General features: G+C 43.1%; 1 protein-coding gene across 3 annotated transcripts in view; it reads right to left on the bottom strand.

Moving 5' to 3' along the window:
• The window catches only part of LRRC8D (leucine rich repeat containing 8 VRAC subunit D), a 46,314-nt gene that overhangs the window by 20,404 nt on the left and 1,464 nt on the right, over positions 1-24,446 (bottom strand). The window contains exon 2 of one of the 3 annotated variants that reach the window (XM_065741343.1): positions 16,561-16,693. The gene's annotated coding sequence lies outside the window, so the exon portion shown is untranslated. Of the gene's footprint in view, positions 1-9,115; positions 9,137-9,437; positions 9,507-16,560; positions 16,694-24,446 lie in introns of those variants that run through there. The other 2 variants (XM_065741350.1, XM_065741359.1) reach the window with 2 other exon arrangements.

The following is a 24,446-nucleotide window of genomic DNA, read 5'->3' as shown; positions in this document are numbered from 1 at the left end:
CAGATGCAATTGCCATAAACAAAGCTATGTTTGTGCATGTACATGCCTGCATGTACCCTTGGGAGGGGAAAAAAAGAAAGGAAAAAAAAGGTAGGGCAAAAAAGCTGGAAACATTACTAACTCCATTTAAGAAAAGATAGTTTTCTCCAAAGCAAATGCCAGGAGGCAGCTAATAAAGGAAACTGAAAACTTTTGCTTATCAAAAACCACAGCCAAGCCTTCTTCCTTCCACATCTTAAATCTTGTTGTTTCACTCCCTTTCCTTCGTTCACTTCTAAAGACATCAATCTCCAAAATAAAGACTGTGCATTTTTAATGTAGGTCAATTACTTTAAATACAATGGAGTGGTACTGTACAAGTATATCACCAAAAAGCTGAACGCTCAGAGCCAGTTTGTTATTCTGATGCAAGTAACTTGTTTGTGTATCAGCATCTGTGCCCTGCAGACAGAGGCACCATGACACATTTCATGCAGGGTGAGTTCTGCCTTTATCACTAGCTCCTCTTCATACACACACTCTTAGTGTTCCTGCAGCCACCACTACGCTCCTTCTCAAATTAAATTTAGAAACAGATCTGTGAATCACCAGTTCCTGTTGTTGAAAGTAGCTAGAAACAGATGTTACAGAGAACTAAGTTTCCTAGTAAACAGTTATAATCTGTCCACTATGTTAGACCTCACTGTTACCAATTGTTTTTAAACCTTAAAACAAAAATTTATATATTCACATTATTTACAAAAATTTACAAACTATTTCATTCTCTGAGATCACTAATCCTTTCTAGAATCAAATTAACACTTACCCACAATGATATCATGTGGCGGAGAGGTCCAGAGGTTAACCATCCACTATGGAAAAAAACTTGGATCAAAACAAAAAATCTAATTCCTCAAAGGCCTCCCACTGCACTTACTCCACTCATTCTACACGTTTCTGTCACTCCACCTGCCACTCCAAAAGGAGCAGAAAGATCAGACATACTACCCTGCAAGAGAAGAGCAGCACAAAGATACCAAACCTGGTTAGATGTAAGGAGGACCTGCTCCATGTGCAGAACATGGTTCATACACTGTTGCACACAAGTTCATCCACCTTGCATACAGGAATTACTTCATTGCATAAGTCCCTAAGATGACATACCATAAGGTTAAGGATCTTCACAAACACTTGCAGACCATAGTTTCTGCCATGGCTCTCAGAACGTAAGAATATCTATTGGAGATGCCATCCATGCATACACTTCACATGTATAAACACATATATACAATATATACTATCAAGCAATGTCAGCTGCTGTTTCAGCATATGAGGAACATTTTACTTTTCAGGTTTTGCTATATTTCTATTTATGAATTACTAAAGCCAAGTTAAACTGTACATCAAACCTTTGTTTGCCTAACATAATTCCACAGAACCACAGATTAGTAGAGGTTGGAAGAGACTCTGGAAATCATCTAGCTCCAACCCCTGCTCTTCCAACAGGTGGATTTTGAATATCTCTGGAGAAGGAGATTCTACAACCTTTCTGGGCAGCCTGTTCCAGCGTTCTGTAAAAAGAAGCTGCTTCAACTCCAGAAACATACACAACTCCAGCACTGCTCCCATCTCCTGCTGCCCATTGCTCCTACTCACTCACACACCCAGTGTGCAAAATCCTCTGAATAAATGGCCTTGTCCACTGCCTACAGCGACATGGCATGCTGGCTCTATCAGCACAGACCCTGTCCTGTCTCCAGACACATGATGAAAAGGTTCAGAGTTTGGCCTCATTTCAACCCCTTAAAACAGATTTCTGGAAGCATTCACATTTGATAATGATTCACCACCAGTGACTAACTGTTAAATGCCAGTTAGTCAGTTCTTAATTCATTTACTTCTGCAATAGCACACAGCACTAACGTGCCCAGACAGGAGCCTCGAAGGGGGATGCTGAAGTCCAAGCTGGCTAGCCCAGCTGTTGTTGATGAAGGGAACTACAGGTAGAAGGAAGGAGGCAGGGAGCAGCAGGGGCCTGCTAGGGAAGGACCATCTCACTGCAGGTGTATCACATGCCTTTGGAAGGAGAAGCTGTATTATATCTCATGCAGATCCCTCTCCCAAGTCAAACCTGGCTTCCAGCATGTCACTAAGATGCATTTCCCATGAAGTGATATAGACTGGCATTAGACTGTCTAATGTTTTGGGTTGTTTTTAATCAACTGAACATTGCTTTAGTTTTTCCAGTACCTTGATGAGGATTAACATCAGCCTATTCAGAACACAACTAACGCAGTCACCCACCCTCCCCTTCTCTACTTCGACACTGTTAATTTTAAGACCCTCTATGTCAATGGTTATTAAAAGACTGTTGTCTGCAGGCCCACAAACTGTTCAGTACACTATTTTTAACAGCTGAGTTACAGTGCTGCTCATTTGCATGTCTATCCCTAGAAGTTATCAGATTCTTATGATGGATTTAAAGAAACTCGTCTTCTGTTAGAATAGCACAATATCACATTCTGCACCTTCATAAAGATAAAGGAGCATTAATAGATACTTATACTTTTTTTTTTGCATGATCTGTTTTATTATCTTCATCTAGTAATTTGAATTATGTCTCCTAATGCTTAAAATGTAAAATAGAAGCAGAGTTAAGTCCCTTACTTCCTAATTTCCAATTTCATTGATTCTCATTGATCCATTGTCCTCTTCACAGTCATTATTATGCTTTGAAATGTCTAGATGTGCCCAGAAGCAAGAGGGATGTTAGCACAGTTGGGTTTGGTTGGTTGTATTTTTTTCCCCCCCTTCTCTTTTCTTAAACAGAATTTCAGCTTTTTGGCCATTTCAAGTACTCTCAGAGATCTTTGTTTTCCATTCCCGCTTTTCTTCCTAAAGTAACGATCACTAAGTTCAACTTTCTCACAGGTATTCTTTTTTGAGACATCAAGTATATATTTCTTTGGGGTTGCTTCTGTTTATCAATCCTGTACATAAGTATGTTGGGAGTAACAACACAAAAGCAACAAGAATGCACAAAGGGAGGCAACTCTGTATGTTTGATGGTTAGCCACTTCAGACACCTAACAAAAAAGAATTGGAAAAAAAATATCTGTATTTGTTTGTCCTGTTCTTTAACTGTAAAGGTAATGCATTCAGCAAGTCACCAATTTGATGAGTCAACCAAAGTAGACAGCGTACACTTTCAGGCCCTTCCTCACCAGCCTGACCAGGTTAAAAGCTTGTGCACATTACCCAGCCATCTGCTGCTCTTCTGATGAACGATGCAAAAGGAACTGGCCTCAGTCCTATTCCCAGTGCAGCGCTACCACAGAAACTACTGTGCGGAAGTCTCAGTAGAGAAGAAAGACAACACAAAGCACACCACTCTGCGTGTAGATGAAATATTCCTAATTCACCCAAGGGAGAAGCATCCGCCCTCTGCCCAGATTTGCACATGCAGTGGATTAAACCTTAGTACAGAATCAATCCTTAGCCTCTAGGACCAAGTCTTTAACAGGGCAATAAAACTTAATATATTCAGCAAGGAAACCACAACATTTGGTTTTGTAATTGCCACTATAGTAGGAAAAACACTCAGAATCTTCCAGTCCCCAGCATAACTTGATTTAAATAAACATGCTAACTATTCATATCCAATGAATCCTAGAAGCATGGTGATAGCCTATAGAGATAATTCTGTACTGCAGCAAGTATGGACTCCTCCACATACTCCAGAGTCTCACATAACAGCCATAAGCACCTACTTACAAGCATTTTGTTAGAGCAGAAATCCATTATGTTTACCAATAGCCTGCACTCAGTAACCCAAAAGAAAATAACCTAGCTGCTGCTGCACAGACACCACAGCTTATTTTGCACAACCGAAAATGACAAACGAAAAATTCATACTGTAATACAGTCTTTCACCCTTCCTATTAAAACAGAAGAAGGGGAGGGAAGGTGAAGGAGGGGAAAACAGACTGCAGCAGTACACTGATAAGCAAAATGGAGAGCCCTGTCCACACCTTCTGCAACAAATTACCCCAATGTTAGGCAGCAAGCATTCAAAGCCATCAGTCTGCTCAGACAGCTCAGGCTGTGAAGCACACACTCCCTGTGCTGGATTCTGCTGACTGCTGCTCTCAGGCTTGAAGGTAAACATAACTATCCATGCTGCCAAAAGCACAATATCAAAACTTTAAACCTTTTTCTACTGTCTAGATATCTAAACATCTTTCTGAGGGATGAAAAGAATCTCAGTTTGGGCTGTGAGTCCAGGAGGGTTTTTACTTATCCAACTTCCTCTATCTTCTTCTCCATCACCTCAGAAATTCTTACAGGAACCCAGCATTCTGTACACTAAGAAAGATTCAACATGAGAAGTTTCAATTGAAACTCTCAGTAATCACACTGAGAATGATGGTTTTAAGAAGTCATAACAATGTTTCAAAGGTCTGTTGCAAAGACTGAAGTCAGTCCACATTCCTCTCATAATTTCTGCTTAAGGTTAGCTGAGCCAGAAGGAGTTGCCTGAACATTAAATTCAGATGAAAGAACAGAGCGCCTTTAAAATGTAAGTGCTATTCTTGAGTAGTAATGCTTCTACGTCAACATAAACCTTCCCAAATCCTTATGAACAGCCTTCCTATGTAACATAATCCACTTTGAGCCTTGTCTGTGCAAAGTATTTTGGATTACTTCTTAAGAGACAAAGAGCATATAAATTAAAAAATGAATTGGTTAAACTGCTTTAGACCCTCTTCGTGGGTTCTTGTTCAGAACTGGAGTAACTCAATTATTCTGCCTGGGATGTAAATCAATCCATGTGAAATTCACACCTTGGGCTGACTTGAATAATCGCTCAATGGCATGTGAAGGCAAGCCCTTAACTCCAGAACCACATGCTGGATTTACAGGGGAATAACCATTCAAAATACCTCCCCTGGGAAATGGGCCCAGACAACACAATGCGCCACGTTGCTGGTTCAACACCAAACCAGCCTAAGAATGCAAGAAATCACACAACTGTAGAAACTAGCTCAAATTGTGGTAAATGAATTCAAGGCTGTGTATTTGCCAGGTTTGTTTCAGAGAAGGAATTTCCAATAGGCACCTAGCCTTAGTTCTAAAAGCCTCTTATTCCGACACAATTTTCCAAGATTTCTCCATTCCTGCCCTCTCCATTCCCACCCCTTCCCTGCAAGCTGCATCCCCCAGCTCCTTCCTCTCATGACCTGCCCTGCTGAAAGCCCAGCCTGCCACCCAACAGCTGACAGGCTGAGCACAGCCTAGCGCAGAATGCAGCGTGATTTAAGGCCCTTATTGGGAGATTTTAAGCATCACCTGGAAGATGGCAGAAACCAGAGTGAACAGGAACTCCAGGTTCAGTGCCAGCTGACTCGATTTGGTGTGCTCCCTCCCACGCAGACAGGCACTTGCTGTTTTTCCTGAGGATACATTTTCAGATCACAGCCACGACCTGCTGCAGATATAAATCAGCTTTGCTCATCCCACAGTTTTGTCACTGACAGAAAATAGCTCTGGAGGGAGAGGAGGAGGTTTTCAGCTGTTTTCTCCAGTCTTCTAGAGCTGTTCCTTCCATCCTCTCCTTCCAGCTTTTATACCTTGCAGTGAGGGATAAGCCATTTTCTCATTCTGATGGCTTGACGTTAGAATAGCTGTTTTCTTATTCTACAGAGCCCATGCATCCTCACAGCTGCCTTTAAAACAAACCCAACAGTAATCACAATGTTCCAGCAGTGCCCTCAACACTGCAATCACAGGGTTTTTTCATGGAAGAAAACCTGGATCTCCTCATTCTTGTACCAAAGGTGGCCTTGAGAGGCAGCCAGAGCCAAACAGGAGTGGTTTGGATAAATGCTTCAACTGGGCACCACTGACACTTAGAGTTCAAAAAAACAGGAGCGTGACATGTTCCTCGACTGGATCAGAAATACAAGATTTTAAGGATGGCTGGAAAATATGCAATATATGAGTCTTAAAGTTTCTAATAAATAGTAACCTGATTCTCCCCAAAACACTGACCAACATTTGATCCTGTTACAAACAGCCGAGGCCTCCCCCACAGAGCATCTAGCTGCATCACGTTAAGGCCATTCCTTTCTCCTTGCCTCTAGCATATTCCAAGCATGTAAACAACTCTGTTGTGCACATGAACATAGTCACAGCTAGCCAGCAAAAGCTGCAGCACTAGAGGCACCATAGGAACCAATCCAAACCTAACAACCAATCATTTTTATAGGGCACTGTATTTGTTAACTAGAAGCCAAATGCCATTAACGCAAATATACTAGGGAAAAATGATTCCATTAGAAAAGATGAAGGAATATTTTAGAGTATTATATTTTCCTGGATAAAGTCACAGGCTTTGTTACCCCCATCACCAAAACATACAAGAGCAGTCAGGCTGAATGATCATCAAAGAGGTTTCTCATCACCACAGCTAAAACAACCGCGACAAGAACAGGAGAAAGGCAAGTGTTAGATAATGCAGGCAGGCTTACTGTCTGGGATTTCTTGATTCATGTGATTCCACATGACAAGTAATGCTCGTGGAGTCAGCCTTGAGAACTTACAGGAACAAACTATTTGCAGTTCATTAAAAACAAATAAACTCTCACATATTATCAATTCACAAGTGAAATAATTAGAAGGAGATAAATGGTTATAAAAGTTACCAAAATGTAATGCAAAAGCATTGCCTCTGTAATTTATTTTGTAATGTTAATTCTGTTTGCTTTTTTTTTTTTTTTTTTTTTGCTCTGCACTCCCTGGACCAAGCTTCCTTGCTGTCCTGTCTGCATAACTTGACAAAAGGGAGCAAATCAGCTCTGGGCCAGCACCCACCAGCTTCCTTTGGCTTTCTTTATATGTTCAGAAATGTCAGGCTGTGAATTTCAGATCTCGCTTCTTCTTTCCACAATGCAAAAATACTTCTCCCCTCCCACCTCTTGTCAAACCTCCCTGACCGTTCTGTCACCAGGACAGGTTTTATCTTCATGAAGCCAAGAAGTCATCCAGTGCTTCCCAGCATCCCAAAGAGCACACTGCTCCCCTGCCCTCCCTCTGAGACCCAGTGGGTGAACACCTGCTCAGCCCAGCACATGGCATTTACCTACAAAAGTGTTCAAGTTCTAGTTTCATAGATAAAATTGAGGATAATTCCCTGCAGCTAAGAGCCCTTCATCTTCCCCACCTCCATTCCATTTAACACAACTTTTCTTTTTTTCCTTTGTTCTGAGGCAAGTTGTCGTTTATTATCGAGACAAAACAGTTGCTTTTACAAACTGGAGTTTAATTGCAATGCTGTGCTTGCAAAACAGTTTGCACCCTCTCCCTTTCCTTTTCACTCTACTCATGGTAATGCTGTACAAAACACAATGTATTATATGAAGAATTCATACAGCACTGCAACTAAATCTTAACTTCTGACTAAGGTAAACTGAAGATCGTGGTTAAAGCAGGCTGAAGTGCCTCTCATTCTGTAAGCTGGAAGACATTCACAACTCTTCACAAACTCAGGCCTTGAGAAGTTGCTGCACCCTGTGTATCTGACAAGATGAACAGCCATAAATACAAACACCAGAAGGTTGTAGCTACATCTCAGTGCCAAACATCTGACAGGAATCTCCCTTTTTAGAGGAGTTAGGTCAGAAGACTATAGCCTGGACATAATTGAGGATTTAATGACACGAAGAACTGTTGAACTGCAAACACAAAGCATTTTAGGTGTAAATTATGAACAATAGCAACAACCCAAATTAAAATTATTACAGATTTTAATTCATTCTTTACATTTATAGGTAAGTTAAAGAAAGTTGGAGAATGTTTCTGTTGTACACCATCAGCAAACAAATGCCTTTGCCTATGTCCACCACGCACACAAGACATTCAATATTCTATATCAAAAGTGCCCAGCACAGGACAATTAAAAATTGAAAGAAAGACAAAACTCAGCTTACTGCCTCTTCTAGGATCAGTCACATGAGTACCTCAAATCAAAGGTCTGCCTCAGGCAGAAGCACTCTGAGTACATCTGAAAGGATTCTGAAAGGACACTGAAGCTTCTGTCCTTTGATGAATTGGTTTGAATTGACCCCTTGTCTTTGGCCCACTGCAGCTGAAAAACTGAAGTCAAGATTATTTAAGCTAATTTAACTGAATTCAAAGGGCCAGTTTCAAGTCGTCCTGTCAGGTTAACACTGCAGTCTGCAGAGTTTCCCAGTTTTACCACAAACCAGCATAAAGGCAAACAGGCACCACAGACCTAGGCTTTCCTGCTGAAGCCCAGCTCAACACAAACCTGTCAAAAGATATGTTTGATGAGGGAAAACAGATGGAACTGCATGCAAAAGCATGTGAACACTGAAGAACAGGACTAAGACAGGAAGCAACCAGTGTGCCAGTGCCACCCAAAAACATTCGCAAACAAGTAAGACAAACCTTCATGCTCATACTCAAAATAATGGGCGTCACGTTGGCTCTTTCAAGGTGTCATAACCTCATGGAAGCACTCAGAATGAATTTGACATTTATATCTTTATAAATAATGCATAAATAAAAGCAAAGGAAAAACAACATTTGCAGTGTAGGGAAAGCCATCAAAACAAACACATCCACAGCGCTCAAACGCTAAACTACACGAGAATCTTCTGAGTGGCTGAAATCTGGGACACAAAGGAAAGGTCGTCTTGTTTTTAAATTAATTATTAATCAATCTTTTCAGTCGTTAGATTTCTGCAGTGATTCATCTACTTTCTTTACCAAAGTCTAAATTGTTACAAGAAGACAGCAATTCCAGCGGTGCATCGCCATCCCGAAAGCAATACTTAAATCTGGGTATGAAAAAGAATATTAGGTGGTTCATTTATCCCTCCCATGGAAAGATCGTGTTCTCACTGACTCTAAAAATAATATTAAAAAAAAAAAAAAGGAAAACCAATACTTATAATTTTTATATTGAGAGAAACAAGGCTTGCCTCAGTTATTCACAGCAAAAGCAGTACACTCGTACACTCCTGGTGATGGCACGCACTGGAAGCAATGAGAAAATTCACATCACCAGAAATCCTCAATAACATGTCATTAAATAAGCCATTCTTTTACTCACGCAGACAGTTCCAATTGTCTATAAGGGAATTTAAGCATTATGGAAAGATGACTTGACAGGAGTTGCTTTTTATGTTTACGGAATTAAGAGCTTGATCCTATACTCCACATCCATCTAAACCTTTTTTCAGAGTTATCAGCTCTATTTTGTAAACTCAGCTGTATGACTGAAGCTCTGTTGGAGACACCTATGTACTGAGCTTGCTCTTTTCCTACACTAAAATTATATCAGAACGCTGCAACACATTTGCATATCTCCCACACACACTGAGTTTCTTTGCCAGCAATAACAAGAGAACAGCATCAAGGCTTAGAAAACATACCAGACAGATAGGGAATGAGGGTGGAGTTTCCTGCAGGAACACCCAGAACGAAGTCCAGCCACGGCAGGAAGGTGCTGCCTTTCTACAGCCTGATGCCTTCCTATCAGCGTCCCACTTATCAGTGTCAGATGTGAAACTCCTCCCAGGAAGTGAAAAGCTTCCTATAGTTTCTCTTCTCTCCCCAGCCTCAAGGCTAATATCAGAAAAAGTGGTATCACTCCACCCTTCTTCCATCAGGATGGCTTCCATTTTCCCCTTCTACTGTAACTACCGTGGAATGGAAGAAACAGGATTAAATAAACAAATAATCTGTTGGGTTCTCTCCTTTTGTCTCTCATGTATAGCTTCCCTGGGAATATCTCCACTGGCAACCCATATTGATGTCCTCAATTGCAATCATACATAAGTAATGTGAAATTCACATGACATTCATCAGTTTCACAGCCACGTAAGTTCTATGGTAACATCATTTAAAACAATTAGGCCTCCTTACTTTGCTCTAGCAAAGCTACAAGAACTAAAGGTAGCCGACCTGTTGGGAGCATGATTTACACACTTGTGCAGAGCTACTTTCAGAAAAGCTATTAGTTAAACACAAAGATGACAGAGCTGAAGATTTCTGGCACCTTAACTTCTCCTAAGTTGCCAGTAAAAAAAATAAGTGAATTGAACCAAGTAAAAGGAAGCAATAAGAAGTTACTACAAATAATGGGAAAATACCTGTACTACTGCAAATAAAGTGCTACCACAGCATAAGAATAAGCTTCAGAGGTTCTGAAACTCAATGAACTCCAGTGTGATAATTCAAGGTGTGCTGCACAGCAGAAATTGTAACTTGAATGCTCAAACTGTACAGAGGCATGTCCCCCCATTCCTTCCATTTTGCCCAGTCGCACCCTCCCACAGTATCCCAACAAAGCAACCCCGATAAAAAACATAAATTCAGTCTAAATGACTCATTCAGCATGTAAGACAAAAAAGTTTCAATCATTATATAGGGAAAACTGAAAACAAACCTACAGATGTAAGACAATAACAGTAACAAACTAAATACAGTACCCCCCCCCCAAAAAAAATAAAAATAAAATAGATTAATAGTCACTTCTTAACCATCATGTTACACAGCTACAGGGAAAATGCCCTTGTAGCACAACCTGAAAAGGCACATCTATAAAGAAACAAAACAACAACATGTTGGGTTTACTGGAATCAATCGGGCTGAGTACAAACCATGCAGACAGGATGAGACTCCGAGCTAGGAAGCAGGCTTTCTGACACCAGCACACTTAGGGAAGTTCTAAATTGCCATGGACTGGGGAATGGAAAAACTCAGAATCACATGAAAGAAAGGCGAACCCTGCTTACAAAACAGCAGTGAGTCAGCTCCTGAGGTCTGGTCTGTGACTGCTCTAAAAACAAGTTGCACATTGCTGGTGTAACTTCCAGTCACATTGAACGAAAACATGTCCATCTCCTACATACCTGTTTACTTCGGTAGATGATATTAAAAAACAAAACAAAACACTAACAAGAGACACAGTAACAATGTCTAACCCATTCCAGCTTCAGAAAATGCCTTCAACAAGTGCTGACCCACACGGCCTTTTAACCCTACACACATAAACCCATGTTCAGTACATTCAATAAGCAAGAGCCACTCATATCCCTGGCCTCAGATCAATCAGAAACAACTTATCTTGAGGACACCTCCAACTCAAAAAGGTCACTGAGTTGTTTTTCATGAGGATCTCTTTCTAAAATGCCTTGACCCCTTAGCCTGCCTAGTTCCATCATCTTTGATCAAACCATCCAGAAAGCTAAGAATGCCCCAAGGCCTTTTGTGACAAGATGTGAAAGTCAAGCCATTTAATGTTAGAAGCAACACCAACCCAAAGGGCTACTGCGAGCATTTAGTCAGAAAGAACACCTTTGTCCTCATTCAAAAATCTAAGATAGCTCTCAGGTTTTCCTAAACCATCTCCCCTTTAGCAAGTGCCTTTTGTTGCAAGCAGCTCTCTTGTTGACCAGATTATAACTCGTTGCTGGGGCTTTCTAGTCTTTTACTTTTTTGTTGTTTTCAGATATTATTAGTGACTGTGGCTTTTCTTGTTATATTGACTCTGAAAAAATTAATGCATACTCAAAATAATTACTGCAACACTTGCAGAAAAACACAGGTCAAATAAGGTAACTAAATCAATTATCAGGTCAAGGAACTGGCCACTGACTATCATGTCAGCCACGCACTGCATGGCAGCACCTTGTCCAACCCCTCCTAGAGGAGCAGAAACCTTTAAACTGGCTCATTTCAGAGACAGGATTAAAGGTTGCTTTAGGTGTTGTTCTTGCACACCAAATCCCTCTAGCAGCTACTGCAGTTTATCACTGCTTAACACTTATAGGTCAGGGCCTCAGCATGCAAGGCATAAAATATATACCCAACACATGACAGCCTCGCCTCATCATGTTCTTCTATTTCAAGTGTTTGTCTCTTCCTAGTAAGACAGCTATGTGAGCAACCCACACAAACAAGAAAAACTTGTGACTGTGTAGAAAAACCACCAGAGTCCTACTGGCTATGTATGTAAGTCTATCCAACATACAGGGAAAACAGAAGCAGTTCTTCCCCTCATTAGGATATTATTGTAAGGACGTAGCCAGATGTCTAAAAAAAGCAGGTTTAGGGCTTTTTAGTTTGGTACAACTCCAGTAATTATAGGAAGGACACAAGTCACAGCTGGTTTTAGTGGAAGAAACAGAGTTTCTCCTCCAATACTGCCTTCTGATTGAACTCTGGTTTAGACATAGCAGGAGCGCAAAACAAACAAACAAAAAAAATTAAACTACAAGAGTTGTAAGGAGAAAAACTACAGCCAGAATGCTGGAAACATATTTGCATATCTTAAATCAGATGCATTAAAGAGGAATGAACACACCATAAATCTCCAATGATGCTTAACAAAATGATGGAGTTCCTGGCAGCCTGATTATTTTATTAGGCTAACAGCCAGACATGCCAGGTTGTCTCACTCCGGGTACACATCCCAGGACAGCACTATCCACAGCATCAAACCCATATACTACCCATGCTCCTGGATGCATGCTGCTGTCTCATCCTGTACCTCTCTGCGCTACCACTCACCCTCCTCTGCCCAGCTCCTGGGGAAGCATGGGAAAGAGACTGTAAGGGCATGGGAAAGAGACTGATGCCTTAGCAATTCTAATTATGCATAGAAAACTTTTTGATAGCTTCCATTAAGACACCGAGCAAGAGTTACTTCATGAAATGCATGGAAAGTTTGGAAATTCGACAGCAAAAGCCAGGTCTATTATATTTAATCACCAGAGGCAGCAGAACATTCTAACTGCAAACAAACTCTACAACACCTGAAATAATAAGTAAAACTAAGGAATGTATTATTTATTTAAATGTACAAGTTTTCTATAAGGAGCCCGGGAAAAGCTGAGAACAGAGTGACACAGTATTGTAGCTAAACCATGGCAGCACAGGAATTAAGCAGCTGGGAGAGAAAAAGAGAGAAAATGAGGGATAAACAAGCCCTCAGCCTTCAAGGTCAGCGCAGGAGGAGGGCAGGAGCTGCTCCAGGCATGGAGCAGAATCTCCCTGCAGCCCAGGAGAGGCCTGTGGAGGAAAAGGCTGTCCGCTGCAGCCAACGGGCACTGTGCAGACCACATCTCCAAGTGCAGCCACGGAAGAGCCCGCAGTGCAACAGTGGACGTGACCTGAAGGATCCACTGCTGCAGAGCGGCAGCCTCTCCTCCCACCCAGGCTGCACTGCCTGCTGCCCTGCCTACCCCCTGACTGTGGGCTCCAACAACCAGTGCGATTGGCTCTGACCCAGCAGAAGCTGGCTGCAACTGCACTGCCAGCACCTCACAGGCTTCGGCCAACACCGACATCATGGCTGACATCAACAGCCACGTAACACAGGAGTAGGCATACCGGTGGGGAAGCCAGCCCCATCCCCCTGCCTGGGGTCACTTAGAAACACACAAGCTCCTCAGCACACATTTCTGCCCTGGGGAAATCACAGTCAAAACTAGTGGTGGGAGCATATTCCCTTTATTTTCTAAAGCAAGCAGCTGCTGCTGCCATCCCCTCCTGCCATAGGCTCACAGCTCCAGCACATGGAGCACAAAGGACTCCTGGTACTGCTGACCCTGGTGCTCAGTGCATGCTGACTCACCTTACTTCTGAACGGGAAGCATGGTATCAGTACACTTACAGTTTGCTCACAGACTGAGCTGATGTGTACCAAGCAAATCCATTCAAATTTCCTGCCTCTGGAGGGCTAACATTCTGTTTTACACTGCACAGAGGGACAATGCATGCCCGGCTCACCGGTGCTACAGCAAGAAACAAAGGAAGAAAACAACCAAGAAAATCTTTGCATTCCTCAGGTCCCTTTCATTCTATTTCCAGTGGCACTGCCACTTGCTACATGTGCAAAGTAAAACAAATAGCTCATGCAAATGAGCTATTTTTAAAAGCACATCAGTGAAATGTGATTTAAAATAAACAAGCTGTGTTTGAAGATATCGCTATTTCCCCTGGCACTTCTTGAGTCTGCAGCTGCAGAAATTCCTCTTAAATTCAAAAGAGCTTAAAGCTTATGTTCTCATGAAATGAGTTTCCAGACATCAATTTACATATAGTATATACTATACTCACACTTGATCCCAGTCACCAGACCAGAATACTTCCACAGTAAAGCCCCCGACACACCAACGTTTTGCTGATTCAGTTGTATCAGTCAAGAATCTCTCCTCTTTCGCCGGGGAGAAGGCTTCTCAACTCTGCCAGCAAATACTTTACTGCAGAAACCTTTCCAGTGGCTGCAAATTTTTTTCTGCGTGCATAAACCTCAGACCCAGCTGAAGCAGCGCCAGCCCAAAAGTCCCTTGTTGCCGTAGGGGCACCTCAGGAGGAAGTGGTGAGGCACAGAAAAGAAAGCATGCATGTGGGAGGGCTGAGGGGAAGGAGAGTATTGCATCAGTATAGCTTATGTCTACAGAAAAAGGGAGGAAACAGTGACTGCCATCACACCGGGTCTGAGGCAGTAGAACAAACTGCAAGCCCTACCATAAGCAGTAACAGCAGCAAAGCTCTGCATGCAGGTCAGAATCGACAACTTTATTTTGACATAGGTGGCATTTCATTTCCTGTGTGGGCTTTTGTGTATAATAACCTTCACAAATACACATACAGTTTCAAAACATACATGGATACTATTCCATTTTTTGTCAAGCAAATAAATACTAATTCAATTCCACACACCCTCCAAGGGATGATTAAGTGTCACATCAGTTAACTGCTTCTCTACTGAAAAGATACACTGTTATAGGATGTATACTAGCATTTCTTTGCTAAACCATCTGTAAAAGCCTCTAATGGGTAAAACCCTCCACATACTTTGAATCTGGGATTAAAGAACATCTCCACACTTCCTAATGAGAATACTTAAACCACAGTCTTATCATCCTGACTACATGAGAAATACTTAAAATCGAGAACTAATGGTTAAGAAACAAACAAAAAAACAAGTGTTAGGCAAATTAAGCACAGTCATAAAGACAGTCCTGTCTGTGTTTACTCTCAAATATAAATTTATTCCCTGCCCTATTTTTTTTCCCCCTTTAAAACCCAGATCTGCTGCAGGTTATCCATCCAGCCTGCCACATCCCATCAGTGCAGAAACCAGAAGGCTTGGCTGCAGAATTTAGGTCAGCTTGTCTGTGGAGTACATGAGGTCTTGCACATAGCTATATGTTTTCTAGTAATGCTTCAGTAATCCCTCTTCATCCTGCTATGCAGCTATTTCCCCAGCCACTACCAGCTTTCCTCTAACTCCCTGACAAAGACGCTCCACAGGAGGGATGTTTGCAGGCAAGTGAACCACTATCTCTTCCCTGTGAAGCAGGAAGCCAATTGTTAAATCAAATAAATGCTAATTCCTATTTCCCAAGACAACATAGTAAAGGTTACCATGCCAGAAAAAGACCCCCCCTTTTTTAGCCACGCCAGGAAAGATATAATCAGAATGAGCTGGAAACCACCCCAAAAACATTAGATGATCTGTTTTGAAAAATATTCTTAAACAAATTTAATTTTTCAATGTGGTATAAATAAAAAAATGACATCAATCTGCGGCTATAATAAATTCTGACAATCCAAGGGACAGATGCTGATATTTCTGGAGAAAAAGTACCAATCAAGGTGAAAATCTCTGTGCCTTTTCAGGTAATGCTTCCCTCCAAAAGTAAACTGTGAGCTGCTGTTGTCCCAACTATTGTATGAGCAGCACGAGTGGTAGTCCCGTTGCTGAATCTCTAATGTGCACAGAGAATATGCACGAGTCTTTTCAGAACACAGTACTCAGAGCAGGAGATCCACATCAACTGAAAAGTGCAGTTATGTAAGGAAAAAAGCTGAATACAGTACACCAAAACCTTGAACTTCTCTGGCTGTCTTTATCTACAATGAGCCCAACAAAGCCCTCTGGATACACGACAGTTTGAAAGATGTGTATACAAGAATAAATACCAGTTTCCCAGAACAGTTAAGGGAATCTCAGAAAGAAAAAAAAAAAAGACAGGAAAAAAACCCAAAACCATGGTTAGCAAGCTGACAGTTGGTTTTGTCCCAAAACTTATCAGCCTGCTACCTTTCTGTAATGTACAACTTTGTGCTCCTTGAAATCTAGCACTTAACAAAAAAGAAATCTGTATTCAAGATATTAAATCACTCAACATTCACTCACTCACTAAAAGCATTCCCAGCCAATTCTTTCCAACCCACACGGAGCCTTGGTACAGGTATTGGCAAACACTGGGCTGCATCACACACTGAATATCTAAATCAAATATCCCAGAAAGCATAAAGCCACATCTGTTTACATTCACCTCTGATCCAATACAGAACAGAGCTCACAGCACGCACCCACGCTAAGCACAGGGATGCTATAGATGTCATTCCCGGACCACGCTGTGACATTTACAACACTTCTTAAGGAACAGAGCTCTGCCTTTTCTAAGTTAAGGACCATTCACAACCTCACTTCATGTCAGCAGCTGGCAGCCTGCCCTGCTCCCAGCCCCGTACCTGACCAGGCTGTGCTTTCCTCCTCCCTCCTCCGGCTGCAGCTGGGCTGAGCTGTGGCTCCAGAAGGCTCTGGTGACACCACACCAGGCGTTGCTGGTCACTGGCTCATGCTGAGGAGTGCCACGGATGCTTCCTGTGCAAAAACAAATGGATGTGAACCGAAGTGATCGGGTGAGGTACTGCTATGGGGTGTCAGAGAAACACCGCTGTATGACACAGAAGCAGCACATTAGTCATCCTCTTACCACAACCCCTGGCCTCTGGGGAAGGCTGAGCACACCTTCACTTTAATAATTTCAGAAACACCTATATGAGTTGCCTTCTGGTCACCTCCAGCTGCTCATGCTGAGCAGAGCCCGTGGACAGAAAGCAGCAGCTCAGCAAAGCCAACAGCCATGCATCAGCATGTTATATGTAAGTATTCATTTTCATTTGCTGTTTATTAAGTAGGCCTCATTATAAATCAAGTATTTTATGCTATTTGCCTCCAATCAGAAAACAAGGAGCAAGCCACTAGGTGTGCCAATGCCGCTTCACAGTCAGCACCCAGAGCTGCTTCACTCCCAGTACAGCCCACTGGGAGCTGCTGTGCCAGGCCCTGCTCCGTGTGGGGACCCGTGTAAGGAGATGGGAAGGTGCTGTCATGAACACCAGGGAAATTTCACAGGGCAGACATTATGAAGGTTTTCCTTTCCCTCCATCAGAGGAGCTGGGGATTGTGACCAAGTGGTCTCTTGGGAGGACTTGCTTTCTTTGCAGCACCAGAAGCAGAGACATCAGAGCCTGTTTGTTGTTTTTAAATACATGGGAAAGAAAGCCCTGACTGAACACAAACATCTGCAGTGAGCAGTTTCAGGACAGACCTTTGGAGCGTATTGAGCTCTGACAGAACGCTCCAATGGCCGCAGGGCCGTTCCCCTTGGCTGTTTCTGTAACCTCTCCTGCAAGGTCATAGATCCACAGCAGAAGGGTTTGCCATACCTCAGCCTCTCCTCTGCAGCCATGCCAAAGGCAACAAGCCGCTCTTGAAAACAGAAGGCAAAGGCACCTCTCACTGCCAAAGCAAGAGAGCTGTGTTTTTGGAAAACTCATCAGCCGTTAAGGTGTCAGCAGAGGCTAAGCACCAGGACCACAACAGTGTGGCATGGAAGAAAAGGAAAGTCCTTGCAGACAAGTTCTGTTTCAATCTGAAAGCCTGCTGAGGTCCACCACCAGCCTCATCCCCTTTCCAGGGAAGAATAAGCACACAAAGTGGAACATACCTAGAGGAGAGGTGGAAGAAAACATATCACAAGAAAAAATACTCAAGAATAAGATTTTGGTTAAAAAATACTAATAGTAAAACGGGAATTGCCATATAAACCACTGGGCTATGGCATGACCCAGCCAGCCACTGGGCATCTCCAGCACAGCATGGGCCACCACCTAACACTGTGTCCTATACGTTGCAGCTAACATACAGCTCCATTTGTGCAGTCACTCAATCAAGCATTTTTTTTTCCACTAATAAAAGCACTATTTCTCTTGTGCTTGGTAGAGAAACAATTGCTGCTAGCACAGTGATAAAAGGAAATCAGATGACACATTTGCTGAGCAAATTATTGTGAATTTTGTTAAAAAAAAAAAAAAAAAAAAACGTGAGAGAAGTCACAGTATCCTGAGGAAAAGAACTCAGTTAATAAAATAACTACAAATGAAGCAGTTTCACTCATTATGAGGTTGAGTTTCACAACAACTGAGTAATTCTCAGTTCCACACTTCTCCAAGCGCCCAAGCAGCAGCCAACATTTGACAGTCGCCTTGGTTAAAATGCCATCTTCCTCCCTCGCTGCTGCACGAGAAAGACAAACAACAAGCCACCACACAGGAAAAATGTCACGCTACCACGAGCGAAGAAAATCCCCAAGCCAGTGCAGAAACCTACTCCAGAAGCATTGTCAAAAGCAGCATGTAACCCAACCAGATAAATACCAGATTCTGCTGCTATCTCCCAGCGAGGTTTCACAACCCACTGCAGCTGATGGAGGCCACCCCGCTGCTCCAGAGGCCCCCACCCACTCCCCAGCTGAGCCTGGGCGAAGCTTGAGCCCTGGGGCAGCAGGCAGGCAGCACTTTCCTCAGCAGTGGGGTGAGCAGCCTGCTGCATGCAGGCCATGAACAACCCCGCTGCTGCTCCCAACCCACAGATCACAGCCCACACCTGAGTTCTGCCACAGCATTTCCTATGTCACCTCTCCACTCCAGGGGCTCCCCACCATCCGCCCCTTCTTTTTGCTGCCACACCTGCTGCTTCCAGAGCCAGGAAGGCAACCACAACACAGCAAATCAAGCCCCACTGGGCAAGCAGGAAGAACGCTCAGGTGGTGCAGGGAACTTGACCACTGACTCAGGCAGCAGGAGTGAGGGGTGCTGGTGGTAGCTCTAGTGTTACATCCATTATCACAAAGCAGCCTAAGTACAAGACTTTACAAGCTCAGCCAGCAAGAAGATTTTGCGGAAGCCCCAGGATGGAGGAAGCAATGTGAGAGGGAGTGGAGGAGCAGCACCGTGTCTGTCCTTGCCCCACCAACTTGCAGCTCTGGGCTGCCCTGTACATGGACACTGCAGAAAGCTGTGATAAGGTGGGGGTAAAGCCAGGCTCTTGCCAGTCTAGCCTGGAAGCCTATAGGTGCCAGTTAAATGTGCTGTAATGGACGCATAAGTCTATACACAGGTCTAGATTGCTTTACAGAACACTTCAGACTAGTTTCACCTGGCAGAAGTTGGGCGTCCAGATAGGAGCACACAGCCCTGCTGCAGGAGGGGGATTCACCCCGACTACAAACAGCACTTACATGCTTTGCACACACAGAGGATTACACAGTCTAATGCTTTAAGATTTTCTTTTACATTTACTTAAACGATTCTGCCATCTCCTTGAGTTTGTCACACTGTTGCTATTATCTTTTGCATTTCTGAATGCCTATTTGGTGTTTCTATTTCCTGGTTCTCATGAATGCTTTACTGGTCCTGTGCTAAAACAACTCTGGCTCAGAAGTTCCTTTAAAAAATCCACCTTGGATAAACCAACTGACGCTAATATGGGCCCTCACTAATTCACCTTTCAATCTAGGTACATCTTAAATCACACTAAAACCAAACAAATACAAAACATAACCGTGATTTTCAACCGCTGGAGACTTGTCCAAACCAACACATTTTTCATGTTCTCATTTTATCCATACACCTCTGTCTCACTCTTAGCTTAATCTTGTTCCCAAGAGCCATTCCTCTCCACTGCCCTTATCAGACCCTCTGCTACCTGCTGCCCAGTGTGGTGCTCACACTGCAGCCAACCCCTGAGAGCACTGTGTCTGCCCTCCTCCACTTCCTCATTCCTGGGGCCAGCGCAGATGTCAGAGGGACAGGAGAGGTGGAGGGCAGAACTACTGAGTCTGTCTTCCCCTTCCTTAAGCTAACAGTGCCAATGAGTTAAGACAGCAGAGAAATTAAGTGTGGATGATAGAACAACAAATGCTACTTTATTAAAAAAAAGAAAGAAAAACTCAACCGCATGAGAAGTTTCATGTCCCTCTTGTCAGTTCTTCTTTGAGGCTAAGGTAGCTTAGGCATTATTTCTTAACTTAATCAGACAGAAATTAAGTTTCTGGATGGCAGCCACTGATCCAAGCCACTATGTAGATTTGTGAGGTTGTATTCTTAAACACCAGTCAGATTAAGCGTGAAGTCTGGTTCCTCTGTGCATCTTAGATGAAGGCAATTGCTAACGCATGCATAAAGTGTCTGTGACCATAACAGAGCCTGAATGGACATCACAGTCATTACCTTTCACACTTCTCAGGTTTTCAGGCAGTAACCATCTGATCCTGATTTCTGTCCTCCATTTCTGTGGTCTGTATACAGAGCCCCACGTACAGATATGCAAGATGGATTTAAATAAAAACATCCATTGACATTTGCCTTGGTTTAGTGGGCAAATTTATACTGAACAACCAGAACGACACAAGCTGGAAAATGCATTCCTCTGTGCAAGTCTGCAAAGATGACAAAATGCCTATTACATAATACTTCTGTATAAAATATTAATATTCACCGAAGAAGCTTTTGAAGTGAAAGGTTATTTTCAGTGACTAGCAAAGCACTGTTGTATAAGCCTGTTTTGTTTTTTTTTTTAACCATTGTATTTGACACAATCTATACCTTTTGTTGACAAAAGACGCCAAAATCAACTTTGTACATACACACGTTGAGGTACATGCAAGATCTCCTTGGCATGACAAGCCTCTCTTTTGACCTTAAAGTACTACAAAGTCACAGAACCTTCTCTGTCCCTAGCACACCGCTCCTGCAAACCCACACCAGGGCTATTGTGGGAACAGGCATTCTTTATAAAGCTCTCACATCAACTGGAAGCGTGTAAGTGCCCCTTCCTCCCCACGCTGTGATGGTTGAAGAACAGATACATCAATCACTCAGGCTCCACATGCATTTTTCTCCTTACAGCTATCACTGGAAGTTGGAAAGCTGCTGCAGCAAGAATGAAGTTCTTCAAACAAAGCCTACCCAAACCAAACAAACAAATAAACACTGCTTTTTAGGGGCATGCTGGCATCTGTGGCATCAGCCAGGCTTGAAAACACTTCAGGTGTGGCAGCCCCATCTCCTGCAGAACTCAAGGGCAACGTGAACGACTTTATAGAGAAAACTTATCTCAGTGCTGACTAGCATATTTTCCCCTTGGACTTCATTCTTTGCATCTTGGCTGAGGCTTTACAGCCATTGAGTTGTGTGGGGGCGGGTAAGAGCCTGCTGCTTCACTGGAAAGGCTATGAAGAGTCACCACATTTGGGCCAATCTTCACGTAATGGATCTGTCCAGCAGACGCTTGGGGACACTGTCTGCTATCAATCTCATGTCTGCCAGCTCCACGGGGGCATCAGAGGTAATGCATCCAACACAGCAAGGGACAGCTGCTTGGGGCAGCTCCACAAGCAGTCTCAACACTGGGGAAATATAGAAACACAACCCAGACAGAACAACTCTGAGAAAGAGTGGAGAAAGAGATTTATATTAAGGCTGTTTAAAACTCTGGTATGGGACTGCTTTTTTTCAGTTTTAAAAGACATCTGATTACAACAAGTAGCAATAACATTTATCTGTTATGTCCACAGTTTGGGTCAAAGAAATCATCTGCTGCAGCTTCCCAGCCTTCAAGGCAGAGCTCCATGAGACAGAACACCTGAGATGCCCAACTTTTAACATAGAGACCACACACAGAGAGAGCTCATTCTTAACACTAAGAAGGAGCAGGATAGGTCACAAGAACTGGACCATTTCTTCTATGGATCAGACAACACAAAATACAGGACTGCAGTGCATAAAGGCGACTGCTACCCTCACCTGCTGCTGGATACCACACATATTCAACCTAGCTATTTTTTCTGCTTCACCAAGTAAGTGGTCTCAGACAAGGAAAACCATTTGAGGAACAAATAACCCTTCCCTCCATCCCTAAGGGTGGCTGTATTTCATACAGGGATGGTTTCAGAAACCTTCAGGACCACAAGTACTTCAGCCTCAGAACGAACCGCTTTTGAGGAACAAGCTCAAGCGGAAAAAAGGAAAACTGCAGGTAGGAACAGCTTAGAGACTACATAAACAACATGCTTTCACAGCTTGGCTTATACATGAGAAGGAGGAAGAAGAAAAGGGGAGGTGTTTCTTTTAGAACACAACCAACAAACAGGTTCTTGGCACAGACAAGCTCTCTTCCCATAGCACTGCTTCCCTCTTGGCGCTGAGGAAAAGAGGCATTTTGCTGGGTGATTCCAAGAAAACAAGCTTCCTCCTTCCAAGGATGCCTCCTGAACACCTGGGGAGGGACTCCAGGGGGTTTTTGAGCTGCCTTCTCTATCCAGTCCTGGAGGGGGCCGGACTGAAAGAATACAGTTGAAAATAATACAGAAACAACCAAAAAGAGACTCAAATCTTTTAGTTAAAGAGATCTGTGGTGAGGGAAAGATAGAAGCAGTGTAAGTTCAATGATGCGGAAATGAGTATTACTGATGGCATCAGAAAGTGCCAACTTGACTTGTGACGCACTTTGCTTTTTAACGGGCCAAACCCCAGGATGATTCTCATCAAGTTAAACACTAGAAATGCTGGCTTTGTTCTTTCCTAAATTTGTATGGAACCCCCGAGGGGAAAAATTATTTGGCAAGTAATCAGTACCTACTCATTGTTACACAGTTAAAAGAAAATTGCACTCAATTTGCTTAGACCAAAAGATCTCGAGCCAAACCCATCCCCAACACAAGAAAGCCAAACTTTGAAAAAGCATGTTTCAAAGCCTCCTCAAGGTAAGAAGTGTGGAACTGCTTTAAAAGAGTAATCAGCTTTTATGAATGCAATGCTGGTAGTTCCTAGAAAATAGTATTTCACAGAAATCCTCTGTATTTCAGCCTTTTTCTGCCAAACGCTTCCAGGTCCAGGCCCACGGCAGCTCGACACCACAGCCAAGAGAAAATACTCCAAGATGAAGCAACGCTGCTGTGACCCCAGAGAGCCTTCACCATGCATGCATGCTCGTGAGACTGCACGTGTGCAGAAAATTAGTCATATCCACAAGTCTTTGCATGGTAAAGTCCATAGGCTTTTTTTTTTTTTTCCTAACAAGCAGTGAAAAGTTTAACAAGTCAGCTATGAAAAAGCGCGAATAAGTCCTTATGTAATTTTCCCCAGAAACTTTGAATTTATTTCTGTTTATCTTAATATATCAATAGCATAATGGTATAATCTCCCCATGGCAAAGAGACAAAAAATAAAATAAGCAAAAGGAGAACAGTGCATTCTAGTTTCAATACAACAAAATAAAAATGTTAAGCTTCTGCAGCTCTTATGTTCTTTCCATTTTATTTAGTAGCACTTGAGTCTAAGGTAAATACTGTTCACTGCATTTTAGGAGTATTTGGGGTATTTTTATGAATTAATTGAAGATACAGATTGCACTTTTGAAAAGAAGAAAAAACGTTCAAGTTCATTATTTGACAAGAAAACAAAAGAGCCACCACTCTGCACCACTATGTAGAACTCTCCTCTGTTTGTATCCAGCCAGTTGAGAAAACAGTTTCCTGGCTTCCTCCATGACGCCGCTAGTGATTAAACCACTTCTTGGTAAAACCACTACCTTCAACCCCACTGATCATATGGCTTCAGCCGCAGGACACTGATCAGTCCCTAGCAATCAGCCAGCATCCCCAGCCAGAGACACAGGGGAGGCACAGCAGGCCCGGCCGAGGCGCTGAGCCAGCACTGCTTCCCTGGCAGCCCAGCGAGGAGCTGACACAGCCAGCAACACGAGGGGGAACCTCAGCCAGTAACACCACACTTTGTTCGGTGTCCACTTATGCTCACTGCCTTCAGCAGGCTTTGAATGGGACCTGGACACATCGCACAAGAGCAGTATGAAGATGTGGAGAAGCGAGAGCTGCTTGGACACTAGAAGCACAGTCACTTCTTGCAGAACCACACCCAGCGCAGCACACATGGCCACAAGTGCTCCTGACCACAGGAACGCATGCACTGTTTTCTGCGTTGGCACTCTCAGCTGCTGTGCTGCTTCTTCCTAATTCCCACCCCAGCTCTGAGGACAACACAGAGCTGCCTGCTGCCTCCCAGGGTGCTGGGTCCGTGGCAGATACCTGCTGCACATCCATGTCCCACAGCCCAAAGTGCTGCTCCCTGCTCTGCCTCTCCTTGGGTAGGCTCTGTGAGCTTCACGGCTCTGTCAGTGACCCTGCTTACAAATAACAGCATCGATTTCAATATTCCCTTTATATTACATGCAAAAGCAGAGACCCAGAAGACATAGCAGAGGAGAGTTCTTC

Source organism: Cyrtonyx montezumae, unplaced genomic scaffold, assembly GCF_038088225.1.
Source record: "Cyrtonyx montezumae isolate F1298 unplaced genomic scaffold, pur_monq_1.0 scaffold_1, whole genome shotgun sequence".
In the NCBI taxonomy this organism is placed as follows: Eukaryota; Metazoa; Chordata; class Aves; order Galliformes; family Odontophoridae; genus Cyrtonyx; species Cyrtonyx montezumae.
The sequence above is the reverse complement of the archived record's forward strand: the minus strand, read 5'-3'. Positions and strand labels throughout refer to the sequence as shown.